Here is an 18419-nt window from a genome sequence, read left to right as displayed (position 1 = left end):
TTATTGGAGCCTTTATTATTTTATTACTCGTGGTTTGGATTCACACTGCATGTGAAGTTTTCCATATAATGTGAGAGATACTGCCATTTTATAAGATAAAACAAGGATCAAATGTAATTCTGTTTGTTTCTTCAGCGCCTAATTATTTTGGCATCCATCATCTAAACCGCATCCAAACAGGAAGGGAAACTTACACGAATAATCCACAGTGATGCACTCAAGTCCTCTCATTCTGGTTTGCTGCCATTCCAGAGAGAGGCCTTATAGTGACTCTTTTGTCAACATTAGAGAGGTTCTGTTTTTTAAAAGTGTCAAGATCAAAATGTACTTCTAACAATACATGTTTTTCTTATTGCTGAAGAGACCATAAGCTTTTAATGTTACAAAGCAATTACTGTAATTAAGAACAAGCTTTACAACTCTTGGATCTCTGCAGAGGCTTTGAGGAGAAACCGCAAGCAAAAAAAAAAGAAAGAAAGAAAAGATTGACGATAAAGGGGCCTGCATATAAATACGCAGCTCTTTTTGTGGAAGAGTAAATATAAAGCTAGGCTCAAGGGTCTCTCATCCGTTCAAAGAGTTTGGGGCTGAACAAATTAAAGGGAGCGTCGCTCAAGCATGTGTTTACAGTGAGAAAGGAGGAAAAGAGAGAGAGAGAGCTGGACAGGGTTGGGGGGAAAGAAGGAACATTTCTATTAAGTTGTTACAAACATCCCTTGCAGACTGTGTGCAGTGTAAACTGATCAATTCAAAAGGAGCCATACTGTCACACTATATGGGGGAAGCTGTCACAACAGTACATGCATATTACTATAGTCTTTTCAGCAAACAATTCATAAAACATCAAACAAACATGAAAAATAAGACCATTATTTTGGACAAATATTTCTGATGTTTAAATTAAAATAAAATTACAAAATAAAATAAAAATATGCAATTAAATTGTATCATTATGTCATATATTAACATGGCTTTAAATAAAGTGGTATTACTAGCTACAATCTCACTTGTATATATTTATAAACTCCAATAAAATGTGAGAAGAGTTTTCTCATCATATAGAGATTCATTTGAACTATTAATATACATTTTGCTGCACTGAAATATAACACTGTGTGGAAAAATTATGTAATTGTATATATTTCCTTGTAAATAGATACGCAGTAGGGAAATGACAGAAAACAATTCAAATTCAAACAGCCCAATGGATTACAGCATTCCAGTCAACTTGCAACAATACCTTGCAAGTTTTTTTGTAATTATGTTTTGGTTTAACTTCCTGGTCCTCTCATGTCTTTTTTGTTTTACCCTGCATATTTGGTAGTTCATTCACATGCTCTCTGACACAATTCGTTCTCAGAAATAAATTCTTTTAAAACAAATTGAATATCGTGATAAACAAGTGAAATAATTATATAATTTAGATTCATTACATGTATCTTCATCACATATCTTGTCAGTGTATGCACTTGCTTGGCCATTTTTAGTTGATAAACAGGAAAGTGGGTCCAGCTGAATTTAAATGGTGATTTGTTGGATTGGTATAAAAAAGGTTATTATACCGCGGCAGCGGTCGCGGTAGTCGTCGTGTGAAGCCCTCTTAGTGTGAAGACCGAAGAGTGTAAAGACCATCAACTCTACCGTGCGACTCCACCGGGCAGGAACACCGGCAAGGGATAGAAGTATCGCTTTTTATTTTAGTTTTTTCATTTATGTGTTTAGTATTGAAATGTTGTTATATGCATGTGTCAATTTGATTTAATTTCTTTATTTTCTTAAATGTGTGGGTATATAGTATTTATAGAGTTGTAACTTTTAGTTTTAGTTACTTTTTCTTATTTGTAAGTCGCTTTGGACAAAAGCGTCTGCTAAATGACAAAAGTAAAAGTAAGTAAGTAAAGTAAAGTAAGACATTTTCTAAAGTTTTTTTGTTTTAATTTGGATGATTAGAGCTTACAGCTCATGTAAGTCAAAATCCAGCATCTCAAAATATTAGAATATTTCCTAAGATCAATCAAAAAAGGATTTGCAAAGCAGAAAAGTTCAAGTTCTTTAAATTATGTTCATTTATGCACTCAATACTTTGTCAGGGCTCCTTTATTTATTACAAACTCCAGCATCAGTGAGGAATGGCATGGAAGCGATCAGCCTGTGGCTCTGCTGAGGCACTATTGAGGCTTCAGCTCGTCTGTATTGTTGGATCAACTGCATCTTTCTCTTGAAAATATACCTGACCTGAATGCCTGACCTGAACCCCATATGGAATCTATGCCATATGGGGTTCAGGTCAGGCATGTTGGCTGACCAATCAAGCACAGTAATATCATGGTCAGCAAAGCACGTGGAAGTGGTTTTGGCACTGTGGGCAGGTCCTGCTGGAAAAGGAAATCAGCATCTCCATAAAGTTTGTCAGCAGATAGAAGCATAAAGTGCTCCAAGATCTCCTGGTAGATGGCTGCATTGACTCTGGACTTGATAAAACACAATGGACCAACACCAGCAGACATCACGGCACCCCATATCATCACTGACTGTGGAAACTTCAAACTGGACTTCAAGCAGCTTGGGTTCTGTGCCTTTCCAGTCTTCCTCCAGACTCCAGACATTGATTTCCAAATGAAATTCAAAATTTAAATTTATCTGAGGACATTGGACCACTGAGCAACAGTCCAGTTCTTTTTCTCCTTAGCTCAGGTAAGACGCTTCTGATGTTGTTTCTGTTTCAGAAGTGGCCTGGTAGCCCTTTTCCTGAAGACATCTGAGCTTGGTGACTCTTGATGCACTGACTGCAGCTTCAATCCACTCCTTGTGAAACTCTCCCAAGTGTTTGAATCAGCTTTGAATCAGTAGGTGCGTTCGACTTTAAGCACGGCTACAGACGGTGGTCAACGAGAGTAGCCGCTTGCAGTCAGGGGCGGAGTTGAAAACGAAATCGTCAAGTCGGACACTTCGGGGCTCTAGTTGCTGCATCTACCTCAGTCATGGCAGATCACGTGGCGTTTGCTTGCTTTATTGCAGACGAACTGGAAGCTATAGAAATGCCGTTATTGTTGTATGAAATTGAGCACAATGAGCAACGAAAGTGAGTAAAGGTTCAATGTAATAAGTATTATTTTAATAAACCTTTAAGATGTATGTAATATTTTGAAAGGGTGTCATCACGACAGAAACAAGTTTTAAGTAAATAAACAGAACATATTGAAAATTTGACTTGTGCAGTATGATTCATTATGTGTGTTTTTGCTACTGCAACTTAATAAAAATAATAAAAAAGCACATTTTAGTAAGACAAAACACCATGAACATTCATACGTGAACACCATGAACAGGCCTACGGATAAACCCAATTTATTTGCCTTTCTATTATGATTTATACCAGCTTATGAAAGTGATCTGAATGTTGTATTAAGTTGACATCCAGCCAGAGTTGTTGGCAGTAATCGCATGCAAGTGAAGATGGATGAACCCAGCAACTAGACAATTAGTATCAATCAGAATCCATGATGACCACATTATATTAAAAGTCTGTAAGATTGACATTTGATTTATTCCATAAAAAAATGATTATCTAAATAGGTTATGCAGCTTAATACTGTAAAGGGTCTGTATGAAAAAGGTCCAAAATAAACCTATGCTATACGAATTAACAAAAAAGTGATTGCAGTAAAAATAATTGTAATCTTTTAATAAACATGATTTATGAGATGAAGATGACATGAAAAGTTAATTTATTTTTATTTTTATTTTTTAGTCCGTATATGAGCATTAGTGGGACTGAAGTTGTCAGAATAAACCCGAAATACACGTCGTTGTTGTCATGTGGTGAATTTGGCCAATCGTGAAACAGCTGTGTCGTCATCAGCGCTCCCGCAGTCGCTCTGGAGAAATTGCGCCGGCTGAGTCAGCCGGCTGCTCTCGAAACGCTATCGCGGTACTTTGATGCCACACGTGACAGTGACGTGTGGTCGGCGCCGGTTCAAGTCGGACTAAATTTCTAACCGGCATGCACTGCTTCAAGTCAGCCGCCGATCTGTCTGCTAAGTGCTGCATGAAGTCGAACGCACCTAGTCTCTTCCCTGGCTCCTCCCTCCTTCGTCACCTCCCTGGTCTCTGTCTGCCTACCCCCTCCCGGGTGTCCGTCCTCCTCCTGAGCCTCCTCCTTAGTTCCCGCCCGACCCTCCCCTTTGGATGTTACTACGGTGCGAGGACGCACCTTCTGGGAGGGGGGCGATATGTCAGGATTGTGGACTGTTTTGTGTGTGTTTTGCTCCCCATGTGTTCTCTGTGACCCAGTTTTTCCCTCATGTTGATTGTGTTAATTTGATTCCAGGTGTGTCTCGTCGTCTTCCCCAATTATCCTACGTTTAATAGCCCCAGTCCTTCTATTAGTGTTTGCCGGGTCTACTACATCATGTTCGTGTGTCTCCAGCCGTTTCCTGTGTGAATTCTCCTTGTTTGGATTAAATTAAAGACTGTTGAACTTGATTTCTCGTATCCTCACTCCTTCCATCACAGATTGTGAAAGTCTTCCTTTACATGTTATGAATGTAAAATATATATGAAAGTTTCACTTTTTGAAATAAGTTTTTCACGATATTCAAATTTTTTGAGATGTACCTGTATTCAGTCGGTGGCAGTTAGGTGGAGTGCTTGAAAAAACCTGTTTGATAACAGTCATTATTTTTTTCAATTCTGCTTGCTGCACACTTTGTTTTTAGTAGCCAATATCAAGTATATAATTTGAAAAATATGAGAGACAAACAGCCTATATTTAATCTTGATGTTGTTTGTGCAGAGCAATAAAGTACATTGATTTCGTAACGCAGTAGATGACTGAATGTCATTTCTTTTAGAAGTGCTGTCGTTTCAGGTCAGAGCTATTATTCAGTCTGCCTTGGCGGTCTCTGTTCCCCTCTACACTAATGTGGACCACTCTGAAAGCCTGGCTGAGCTGACCCTGACCTGCAGTCATTGTTCACAGAGCTTGGTATTCCCCTCGCAACACGCTTCAGCCTCTGAAGGATGGCCTTTTAGGACTGGTGTTCAATTCAACTGCTCCCCCCCCCCCCCCCCCCCACATTCAATTTACCAAACCTCACAGGCTTTCTCTTAAGTTGCACCTTTTCTTTCTGCACAAGCTCACATTTAGGTTTGTGTACATGCGGTTTTACCCATGCCATCTTGCGTTGTACCTAAATTGCTCATTGTTTGGTTCTAACTTGCCCTCCCTTTTCACTCATTTGACAGAAAAGCACTGTTTGACACAGATGGGACACCCTCTTAACCAAGAAAAGCAAAATCTATCAATTATGGCTATGTTTTCTGAGTCAGTGAAGTGTAAGGGATTGTAATGGAAGGCTTCTGGGAATCCTGAGCACTGTGTATTGACAGATATTGATTGTCAGTTGGTGTTTGACCTAAAGATAGAGACACAGAAGTTGACTAATGCTTTCACATCTATTTTCAGCAAATATGTATAAGTTGTTTAATATTTAAAATGATTTTGGAGAACCAATTAATTTCTGGCTGTAAAACTGTAAAGTGTGAGTGTTGTAGGTTTGCCCTAAGTTAGATATTATCAACAGTCCTATGAAGGCAGTTTTGCGAATGGTTTGTTTTAGCAGAATTTGTATGCATACCTGTGGTATAATGTCATGGCAAATCTGACAAAGACTTGCTATCACGTCATTGATTGTTGTTATGGTATTGTTTCATGACTCTTTCATGGTCTTAGTATGCATGCCATACTTTGATGTAGATTTGATAATGTGTGTGTCTTATCTTCTAATTGTGTTTTTGGTTTGGCTGAGTTATTGTTTGCTGCTGGGAGACAGTAACAGTTAGTGAGGAGGGATGAAATGGAGAAACATTTACAGAGGAAGTACCCTGTCTGACATCAGCTGTGGAGGGTCTGCTATGTGTTTGTTTATTTGTCTGAGATATCTAGAGCCTGACCCTGGAAAGTGTCAACACATTCAGCCACTGATGCTGATTCAGCTTGAAAGTGATGAAGACAGCCAAATTATAAACAACTAACGTGTTTTAAAACAAAATTAAGAAGGATCTGTTTAATACTGTTTAAAAGGTCATACCTGTATTCAGCAAGGATGCATTAAATTTATCAAAAGTGACAGTAAATAACATTATAAAAAGAATCTTACAAATAAATGGTGTTCTTTTCTCATCAGAGAATCCTGAAAAAATATATAATTTTCCATAAAAAATATTAAACAACTGTTTTCAACATTGATAATAAGCAAAAATCTTGTATTAAGCAACTGTTTTCAGAATTGATAATTATAATAATTCCAGCATTATAAATATTCCATCCTGATGATCCGACGATAGCTGCTCGCATCTCAGCGTGTCTAACAGACATTTCTTGCTGGATGATGGACCATCACCTTCAACTCAACCTAGCTAAGACAGAACTGCTTGTGGTTTCAGCTAACCCATCGCTTTATCCCAATCTCACCTTCCAGTTAGGCTCATCTACCATAACTCCTTCAAAAACAGCCAGAAACCTTGGAGTTGTGATTGATGATAAGCTGAATTTCTCAGACCACATTGCTAAAACTGCCCAGTCCTGCAGATTTGCATTATACAATATTAAGAAGATCAGGCCTTTTCTCTCGGAACATGCAACACAACTCCTTGTTCAGGCTCTTGTTCTGTCCAGACTTGACTATGGCAATGCTCTCTTGGCAGGTCTTCCAGCCAATTCTATTAAACCTCTACAATTAATCCAAAATGCCGCTGCAAGATTAATCTGAGCCGAAAAGAATGCACGTCACGCCTCTGTTCATCAATTTGCACTGGCTACCAATAGCTGCTCGCATTAAATTCAAGGCATTAATGTTTGCCTACAGAACCACCACTGGCTCTGCACCCCTTTACCTAAATTCATTAATTCAGACTTATATGCCCTCTAGAAGCTTGCGTTCTTCAAGTGAACGACGCATTATTGTACCATCCCAAAGACACACAAAAACACTTTCACGGACTTTTTCATTAACTGTTCCCATCTGGTGGAATGACCTGCCCAACTCAATCAGAGCAGCCGAATCCTTACCCATCTTCAAGAAACGGCTCAAAAACTCATCTGTTCCATCTTTACTTGACCCTCTAACTCTAGCACTCTCTATTCTAATTTTATTTTATCTATGTCTTTTGATTAAAAAATAAATAAATAAAAATGTATAATAATAATAATATTTATCTGTACTGCGTTAGGCTAACTGAGACTTGTAATAGCACTTGCACGTTGTCGCTCTTTTGTTGGTTTTGATTGCTTCTTATGTCCTCATTTGTAAGTCGCTTTGGATAAAAGCGTCTGCTAAATGACTAAATAAATAAAATAATAAATTAGTCTTGAGCACAAATCAGATTATTAAAATGATTTCTGGAGACTGGAGTAATGGCTGCTGAAAATGCAGCGTTGTCATCAGGAATACATGTCATTTTAAAATGTATAAATCTAGAAATCTGTTATTCTGAACTTTAATAATATTTTACAATATTAATATTTTTACGATCAATAATTTTGATCAAATAAATGCAGCTTTTGGTGAGCATAACAGACTTTCAAAAACAAAGTTTTATTGGTCTATATCAATCATGCTGTCTGTCCGCCCATCCGTCCGTCTGTCTCTGTCTATGTCTCTCTATCTATCTCTCTTGCTCTCTCTATCTTTAAAATAATTGGTTACTTTTCAAAAACATGAAAAGTGATGTCATCACCTTGTGTTTGTCTCAGTATTGTAAGGATTTGAAACTTTTTTGAATTTCAACAAAAAAAAAGTTCTCAAACTGCATGTTTTATAAAACGGGACAATCTATATCTGTGAAACTATGTGGAGGATCTGAGAGCTGTTGATTTGGTTTACAAAGTTGTACAAAAACGTCAGATAGTTCTTGAAGTATGGATTACTTTGTGGTGCATCAATGGCATTTCACAGTAGGTAATATTTACTCAGTTCATTGGAAATAAACAAGATCTACAGCTGCTGGTTTAATCTTTTCATTCATGCCATTGTTTAGAGCCAGAAAACGGCATCCTTTCACAGCCAACATTCTCAGCTACGAAATGGACTTACTGAAGAATTTCAAAGGAATGTGACCTCTGAGATATCAAACAAACGTATTTAAAGTTGCGAGGAAAATCTTCATAAGCGGGTGAAAGTATTTGACATTCCCACCACAAGCTTGTATAAGCCCTTTAATGAAATGCACCGTGCAGTGGGCCCGGACGGCTGCCTTCTTGACTGATGGAATCACTCATACCAAGAGATTAGTCAAATGCACACAGGGGCCTTGACCCAGAGAAGTGCCGTACGCTCAGCCCTTCACCATACCTGAAGTGAACATGCAACAGCAGGCACAAGGTCCTGTCTGAGCCTTTTTTTTTTTTATGGATCAGGGCAGAATGGCTGCACCATTCCGGCATCAGCCACAGTCAGGAATGCTGAGCTAATCTTCAGGTGCTGGAGCAAATTCCAGCCTTCACTTTCTTCTTTACAGGCCCTCACCATATAAGCAACTTTTAGTAAGTTCTAGGGGTTTGATGAGCACTGTGTACCAAGATGACTGGAGATATAATGTGCAGTTGTGCTAGAATATGGTCATCAAAATAAAATAAAAAGTCAAAATAATTATGGAACCGTTTTGATGTTAAAATGTTATTAGTTTGAGTGGCCCAATATTGACTGAACCATGACATGAGTTTTAGGTACACTGTTAGACATTTTAAAGGGTTTTTACAGTAACTTACTGGCAACACTGTTGCCAGTAAGTTACTATAATTAAGATTTACAGTAGCAAACTGCATTTGATTTACAGTTGGAAACTGTACTGTTTTACAGTAAATTACTGTAAAAAATCAAATTCATCAGTATACTACTGTAATTCATTCATTTCAATATAGATTTCATTAGATTTGATTATTTTTATATAGAATTCATTTTATTTTTTACTCTACATAGGTATTACTGGCATTCAATTAAAACAGACACAATAATTACTAAATATCAAATTATTTAAAACATTGCATGAATAACGCTTCAAAATACAGTCTTCCAATGCTGGAACAGTGCATCTTCACCATTTCTCCTGTCTTAGGACGTTTTGCAGTGCATTATGTTGTGTCCTCTGGATTTATCCTCACAAAGAATCCTTAGGCAACAGAAACATAATGGGGAAAAAAGACAAGCAGCCAAAGAATACATAGCCAAATGCAAAACCCAGATGCTGCTCCAAAACGTGGCCACCACCTTTGCTCACCATTTACCTTGTTAGTGACAGAAATGTCTTCTCTGAAAAACAAGAAGTAGAAATGGCACACTTTTAAAAGGCAAACCTCATATAGAATACACAAATCTCTCAAAACCATAGTAACCATGAAATATCAGTCTCAAGGTGGCTGGCATGCTCATGTCTTTCTTGATGCTTCATTGCAGTTGCCTTTAAAACACAAATACAAAAAAAAAAAAAAATACAAAAAAATGCAGTAAATATTAAATTCCATTAAAAACTTTAACAAACTTTTTCCAAAACTAGAAAAGGCAGCTAGCCATAAAACTTGTTTAACTTAGCTGACATACGATTTTGTTTTCTCAATTGGCTACTGGCCAACATTAACTACTAACACCTGGAAAAAAAATCACATTAGTTAACCTAATGTTAATATAAGATAAGCGTTGCTCGTTAAAATAATTTTAATTCGGTAACTTAATTCAATAAGCTGACAAAAGTCGTGTGTGACTTTTTTTTCGAAATAGTAAAGTTTGTTACCGCCATGTTGATGGGTAAAAGTTTCTAACGTTAGGTAAACTGGTGTGCAAAAATTTGACACAAACACTCAGACAAACGTACATATATTTTTAACTTGCTTGCAGGTCTTATTCTCTCGTAAGGTACATCGACACACAGCGCAGATGTTCTCCGGAACTCTTCCACTCTTGCGGGTTCATCCCCGGTCAAAACCTGCGCCGCTGCCCCGCTGCTTCCGTGTCTTCCTCGGACGTGAGTGGCGCGATGTGACTCGATAAAAAACAATATAGAACCCATTATATATATACTATCTACAGTGAATGCGGACAGTAAAGTGAAGCCCGGGTATATTTCTGACATACTCAGTGGACAGAGTGTAGGGCAAATCGTGTCAATCCAAATGTAAGAAATGAGGAAAATAAAACAACCTCAATAGAATGGCGCCATAGAGGCCATTACAGCAAATACAGTAGTATACAGTAATTTTAAAAAATACAGTAAGTCTCTGTATGTGGGGTCTGACATCACAGAAAATTCCCATGATGCAAAGGGTATTAGAGTTATTTACTGTAAAGGGAATTTGCAGTATTATACTGAGTGATATACAGTAAATAACTGCAGAAATTACAGGAATGTCTAACAGTGTAGGACAATTTTGTAAAATGATCAACCAGACAGTGGAGTGTTTAGGTATCCTCTTTGAAGATATATTGATATATTGGTAATAAATATTTAAATTTCATCCAAAATCATCTCTGTGTTTAAAATTTTAATATGAATTTATGTGTACACACCCCTCTTAATCTTTGAACAACTACAAAATATATTTTTTTAATTTTAAAATTTGCCTGTCAAAAATCCTTATACGTCAATGACCCATATATATGGGTGGGTTCAAACAAAAGGTGCTATCTTCTAATTTGTGTATCGGATCCAGATGAAAATACCTGTAAATAAAAGCTGAAATGTTAATCTCTCATCTCATATTCATCTTTTGATGTCCAACCCAAATGTTTTCGGTCTACAGCAAAAACAAAGGAAGTGGCCTTACTGTTCCAATACTTTTGGAGGGCACTGTATATATATATATATATATATATATATATATATATATATATATATATATATATATATATATATATATATATATATACACACACACACACACACACACATACACTACCAATTCATTCCTTCATCACCACTTGAGCAATTATGTCATTTTTTTCTACTTAAAATTTTTTTTTGCTCCTAAATATTTTATTTTAGGAGCCAGTGCCTCTTTCGTCATTATTTTTGTCTGGAATCTTGTTTTTACGTCTTGTGAGCTTGTCCATATTTTCATAAAGATTTCTGCAAGATTAATTTTTAAAAAAATGGTGATTTGTTTACTTGTGTCTTAATGTTCCTGCCTTTAAAATGTCATTAGTCATAAGTGTGATTTATCCCTGCTGTAAACCTGACATTCCGTCCTAGAGCAGAGTGTCTGCATTTGTTCTGTACATCTTCCTGTTTGTTTACTGAAAGTAAAAAGAAGCCACAATGTTCCATATTCAGGGATACCATGATATAATCTTCCAAGTAAACAGTAATGAAGGCATACATCCAATGTGGAAGCCTTGGTCGCTATGGTCAGTTAGTGGTTAGAGTTCTTCACAGGCACTGTCTATGGTCTGCTGGCACAGGCATGAGTAAATCCTGTTGGTGAGTCATGGGACTTTGCGGAAAGCTCCATTCCTTCCCTTATCTCCGTTGTTGTTGCCAGAGTCTTCATGTTTACAACTGGACAACTGAACATCTGTTGTGACAAGTCCTCCACCCTTCTTTGTGAGACTGACTCACTCACTCAGAGGTTTCCTATCACAGTCTGAGTGACTGGCTTCAGAAAGCAAAACAGAGATGTATTGATGTGTTTTGTATTAGTGGATACAAACACTTTTTCATGTTTTCTTTTGTTTTTGTTTTTTTTTTACTTGATTTTATTGATGATGTGATGATTTGGCTAGAAGCTAAAGCATAGATTTCAGAGGTTAATATTTGTTTAGTAAATTGCTCTGGATTAGGGTGACCAGATTTTTATAGTCTCACACTGGGACACAGAGGGTGACCATTCACTAAAATAATGATAAGAATAAAAAAATCCTGATTATGCACTTTAATGTCATTTGTAAAGTCAGTCAATAACATTATTTAGCCCTATGCCATATTATAATACACAAGGTTGCGCTAAATTCCACTTTGAAGAACTGGCTCTTTTACGGTCCATGAGTTTGAATTTCTTTCTTTTTCCATCCATTCATCCCTCCCTCTCTCTCTCCATCCATCCATCCATTCACCCATCTATCCATCCGTCAGTCCGTCCGTCCATTCATCCATCCATCCATCTGTCTTCAGTTTTGCATTTCTAGTTTCAAATTGCAATTGAATATGAATTTCTTTGCATTTCAGTTGATTTTAATGGCTTTTTCCCCTTACATTTAAATTTAGTAATTCCATAACTGAATTATAATTTAAAAGACATTCTTAATTCAGTTCTGATTCAGTCCTGGGACATCTGGTCACTGTACTCTTTATAAGAAAATACCTTAAATGTTGTTCATCACTAATTAACATGCAAAAGCATGAGTGTACGGCGTTATTACAGTTGCTATTTTTAAAAGGAGACATGCCTTTAACATTCTAGTGGTTTCCCTACCTGCAATCCACATATCCCAAAGGTTCACTCCACCCTTAACATAAAATTGCATCAGTATAGATACCATGTATGTCTCCTCTCACACTCACACACATTACAGCAGCACGAACTTAGCTTTTGGAGTGTCTATGTGTCAGTACCGATAGTACAGGAAAATGCCTGCTGCTCTCGAAGCACACACTACAAATCTTTCTCACTGGCTCTCAGGATGCAAACAGCTGTCCAACTTCCCAATCTAATCTTGACTCTGGCGTGGTACTCGGCCGCCTGACTGCTGGCCCTCACATCAGCTGATAACTGTGGTCAACATGAGGAAGTGACTGAGATAACTGAGGGATTATTCAGTGCTTAAGTGCATTAGGTAAGATGTGTGGAATCCATGGTCATTACCTCAGTCAGGCGCACTTGAGCAATCCACGCCCAATGCCACCTTTTTTGGGCAAATGGATCATGTCATCATTGTGGAATTGGAAAAAACAGCATTAAACATAGACATGTGCTTTGTAAGGTGGTTTTGAGCTCTGGCAGTTGTTGAGCTTTGGTTGCTGTAGAGTGAGAAGAAAATAATCTGAATCACTGTGTTATTATGCCTCACCTTATTAATGAATAAACCGGGACAGGCCGCACAACGAACAAGAATATAACATTCAAAGGTAAACATTTCCTAAATATAAACTGTTCTCTTGTTTAGTTGCATATATGCCCTCTTCACAACATTCCTGTTTCTGTTTTCTCCCCATTAAATAGTTACCTGTGGTGTGGTTCTGGCACGGGCCTCTGGAATGTTCAGTATGCACCTGAAAATGCCATCAATCAAAGTATTTACATTAAATCACACAATGGGATCCATATTAAAACAGAGGCTTTTTTTGGGTTGACTTGCCTGGTGGTAGATTACGGGCAAGCTTCCAATCTCACATAAAGCAGCCTTTGAGAGTGGAAAAACTTAAGATTGTATCTTGAGCCAAGGCATCATCATCAGAGGCATCAGGGAACCGCACACTGTGTGTGGTTCTCATTCTCTCTTTGACTCAGCACTCTGAAATTTATTTAAATCGGGTGATAACTGTAGCCTTTGACTTATGTTGTACCCCGAGGGAGATGCCGAAAGTCTGACGGATATCTAGTCCCGCAGAGGTCTAGCTCTCCGTTCTTTGATGCCGTGCTGTCCTTTGGTCGTTCACTCCTGTCCAATAAACATCTTTTTGGTTTTATCGTTTTGTGTGTTGAATCCGATAATGGCAGAAAATAAACATTCTTTTAACATTGTTCATATCTCCTACTGGCAGTAAATGTTCCTCGTGCTTCCTACGTGCCAACAGTCATGATACGGCTTTGCCGATGCCTTGCTATTAGGGATGCAACTAATGATTATTTAATTATTTAAAGCAGCAACCAAGGAAAAGCCTGTTATTTCATATCCTGTTGTCATTACATTGCAAATGTAGAGTCTAACAGCTAATACCTTAGCTAAATCAATATCGCAGTCAGATTATTGCTTACCGAAGATGTGCGTTCGTATTCACCCTCACGCTCATGCAGTGAAGTCAGTGAAGTTTGTCGGTTTTTCGTTTGTTGGCTGTTGCCTGAACAACAGACGTAAAAAGTAAATATACATGGATTTCAACATTTACAGATAGTCACAGAATGTAAGTTTGATGCTGTGGAAAACATGTTTCAAACGCATTAAAATAGCAAATCTGTCAAAGTGCAGGAAAGTTTAACTGCAAGTTTGTTGGACGCGCTTACTGCAAAGCATATTTATGTTTGGCTACTTAAGACTTGTACTTTTCCGCTATTTTCAGATGGGTTCGGTTCATTGATACAATTTGCAATGCATCATCTATTAGCAAGGTTTAAAATGCAGGTCTGTTACCATCCTATGTCCTATGAAGTAATGAAATATCTAATTAATTTAACTTTTTACAACGATAAGCAGCCTGAAAACCTGTTGCAATTTCTCACACTTCAAAGAAAGATATATATAAAAAAACTAAACTGATTTAAAATATTAAAAATATATATATATATTTTTTGGTGCATTTGAAGTCATGATTGTCTCAGATATATAATTATGATGTGTAATTATGGGAGCCACGGTTAATTATCTCCCTTGTTGCTAGCTGTATCAATAGAATTGCGTTTTATAATGGCGTACAGACCTGACGCATTTAATAGTGAAATTCATGCAGTCCTGTGTGCAATGCAACATACTGAAGGATAATCTTGGAGACACTGTAACCTGTCCTATGTGAGAGGTTCAGCCAAAGATTCAGGGATTCATTCAGTTTAGGTCAGTCAACGCATCATTTATAATTCACAGCTCAGGCCTTTATTAATGAGGCTTTATCCATGGGAAAGAAAGTGTGTAGGTGACCTGTCAAATATGCAGGCTTATATATGTCTCAGAACACATTTTGATGATGACACAGTGCCTAATATTCCCTTCCATATGGAACATTTCATCAGTATGTATATTGATTCGGTCCACAACCATTAGCATAGAAGAGCATGTCAAGCCTGTGTGTGTATCTTTTCATCTGATCAGGTTGCCTTCTCTTTGTGTCTTTGTTTCTAGCTTCCTTTTAACCAATAGGCGTGTCACCCAAGAGCGACATTCCGCTACTCTTTCCATTGCCCTTCTCTCTTACACGTCTCTTCCGACATCAGTTTCTCCTCACAAAGGTCTTCTTTCTTCAATACGTGATGGAGACGGCAGCATCTTGAGACGCCCACACTCAGCATCGCTTTTTTGGTCGAATCATAAAATTCCCCCAAAGCCGAACAATGGAAAACAATGAGGCACCTGCTAAATAATGAGCCATCAGTCAGCCGTGATGAGCCACGCAGGCATGATGGCTCGCTTTAAAGTGGCCTACGATGAATGTACAACCACACCTGAAATCCCCTCCAATGGAATTCCCCCTCTCACAAACACACACAGTGTGCTCAGCGATCCAAATATGACCTTATTTTCCCCCATATTTTCCTTGTGTTGTGAGATCAGAGAGTCGCAGGCCTTTGTCTGTGAACTTGAAGGCAGAGCCGTGCTGCAGTTTCACTTGTGCTCATCATTGTCACTATTACCGTCAGCGGTTTCAGTCCTTGCATGCACCACGTCACATGAATGCGAGGAGAAACTCTGCCTGGCTGAACAAAAGGCCAGCTGTTTGCTCTTGGCTCCACCTTTAACTGCGGCGTACGCATGGGGAATTACTCCCCAAGTACAAGTCGTCTTTCTGTCTTTCTTCCGTTTTCCAAAGGTTAAAATAATCCCATCCTTCAGAATGCTGCCACAAAGCAGCCTCGTTTAGCTCAGCCAATGGCCAGAGCAAAGCCAACGTCAACATCGTGCTCGGCTGTGATGGATATGAAATGAGTTTTGGTTGCCAGACAGAGGGTAAGGGGTGATTGACTCTGTGCCCTTTTCATGCCTTACACTGTAATATCAGCTCTTTCATAGTGGCGACTCTCTCCTACGTTCCCTATAGAGGTGACCCTCGTTGATCCCTGATCCCCTAGCCAGTACTAGGTAGAACCACGGCACAAATGGAAGCTTTGTGAGCTTGAATGTACGCTAGTGCTCAAGGAGTCAAGGGGTCAATGTGGAGGGGAGGAGGGAGGTGGAGAGTGACAAACCTTAGGTTGTTTCCCTTTGGAGTAAAATGTGTTTCCTTTGACCGTGACGGTTGGGAATGATCTTTTTTTTAAATTATCCAGTTTAGAATCAGATTTGAGCTTTAAAGGCCAAATCAAAATTTGTTTAGTTTTTTTTGTTTTTTATTTAAGTCTGTAATAGCATAGGTGTGCAGACGTTGGAGGATTGTCAGATTAATGAACTTTCTGCTCATTGGGCCACTCAAGCATGTTTCATGTTCCCAAGTTTTTTTTACCCAGGCCTGTAACCCCCCTCTGAGAGTTCACAAGCCTCATGCAGATCAATTCTAGGGTCAAAATTTCAACTAGCATTTAAACTTGATGTAAAAAGGGGGAAGAACAATCAGTTTTGTTTAGATTCTCTCAAGCCTGCATACTTTTTGTCTCACATGCATTCAAAGTCTGAATGCTGTTCCTCTGTAAGTGCAGTTTCTGTGATAATAAATTACATGTTTTTCACATTTTCAGAATAAGTTTGGTTTTGATAGTTTTTATTATTTTTGATAGAAATATCTTATGATTACCAAGACTGCATTTATTTGATCAAAAACACCATAAAGGCGGCAATATTGTGAAATATTATTGCTATTTAAAATAACTGTTTTCTGTTTAAATATAATTTAAAATTTAATTTATTCCTGTGATAGCAAAGATGAATTTTCAGCAGCTATTACTCCAGTCTTCAGTGTCACATGATCCTTCAGAAACAAAAATCATTCTAAAACTGTATGCTGATTTCATGCTCAAGAAACATTTCTTATTACAACCCGAATTCTGGAAATGTTGGGACGTTTTTAAAATTTTAATAAAATGAAAACTAAAAGACTTTCAAATCACATGAGCCAATATTTTATTCACAATAGAACTTAGATAACATAACAAATGTTTAAACATAGAGATTTTACACTTTTATCCACTAAATGAGTTTAAAAGTTTGTCTCAAAAAAGTTGGCACCCGGGCAACAAAGGGCTGAAAAAGCAAGACATTTTGAAAAGATTCAGCTGGAAGAACATCTAGCAACTAATTAAGTTAATTGACATCAGGTCTGTAACATAAAATGGATGTCTTAGAGAGGCAGAGTCGCTCAGAAGTAAAGATAGGCAGAGACTCTCCAATCTGTGAAAGAGTGCGTAAAAAGATTGTGGAATACTTTAAAAACAATGTTCCTCAATGTCAAATTGCAAAGGCTTTGCAAATCTCATAATCTACAGTGCATAACATGAAAAGTTTCAGAAAAACTGGAGAAATCTCTGTGCGTAAGGGACAAAGCCGAAGACCTTTGTTGGATGCCTGTGGTCTTCGGGCCCTCATACGACACTGCATCACTCATCGGCATGATTCTGTCATTGACATTACTAAATGGGCCCAGGAATACTTCCAGAAACCACTGTTGGTAAACACAATCCGCCGTACCATCTGCAGATGCCAACTAAAGCTTTATCATGCAAAAAGGAAGCCTTATGTGAACATGGTACAGAAGGCCAAGGCTCATTTAAACTGGACTGTTTCAAAGTGGAAAAGAGTTCTATGGTCAGACGAGTCCAAATATGACATTCTTGTTGGAAATTACGGACGCTGTGTCCTCCGGGCTAAAGAGGAAGGAGACCTTCCAGCGTGTTTTCAGCCTTCAGTTCAAAAGCCAGCATCTCTGATGGTATGTGGGTGCATAAGTGCATTCGGTATGGGCAGCTTGCAAGTTTTGGAAGGCACTATGATTGCTGAAAGGTATACCAAGGTTTTAGAGCAACATATGCTCCCCTCCAGATGACATGTATTTCTGCAGGACAATGCAAAACCACATACTGCAGCTATTACAACAGCATGGCTTCATAGTAGAAGAGTCCAGATGCTGAACTGGCCTGCCTGCAGTCCAGACATTTCACCTATAGAGAACATTTGGCGCATCATTAAACGAAAAATACGTCAAAGACGACCACAAACTCTTCAGCAGCTTGAAAACTATATCAGGCAAGAATGGGACCAAATTCCAACACCAAAACTCCAGAAACTCATAACCTTGATGGCCAGACATCTTCAAACTGTTTTGAAAAGAAGAGGATATACTACACCATGGTAAACATGCACCCGTCCCAACTATTTTGAGATCTATAGCAGGCATCAAATTTGAAAGGAGCTCATTTTGTGCATAAAATTGTAAAATTTCTCAGTTCAAACATTTGTTATGTTATCTATGTTCTATTGTGGATAAAATACTGGCTCATGTGCCTATAATAATGGTCGTTTTAATGACAAATTATGCCAGGTATGTGTCTATAAATTGCTTTACATTCGATTTAG

This window comes from Barbus barbus (assembly GCF_936440315.1).
Source record: "Barbus barbus genome assembly, chromosome: 11".
In the NCBI taxonomy this organism is placed as follows: domain Eukaryota; kingdom Metazoa; phylum Chordata; class Actinopteri; order Cypriniformes; family Cyprinidae; genus Barbus; species Barbus barbus.
The sequence above is the reverse complement of the archived record's forward strand: the minus strand, read 5'-3'. Positions refer to the sequence as shown.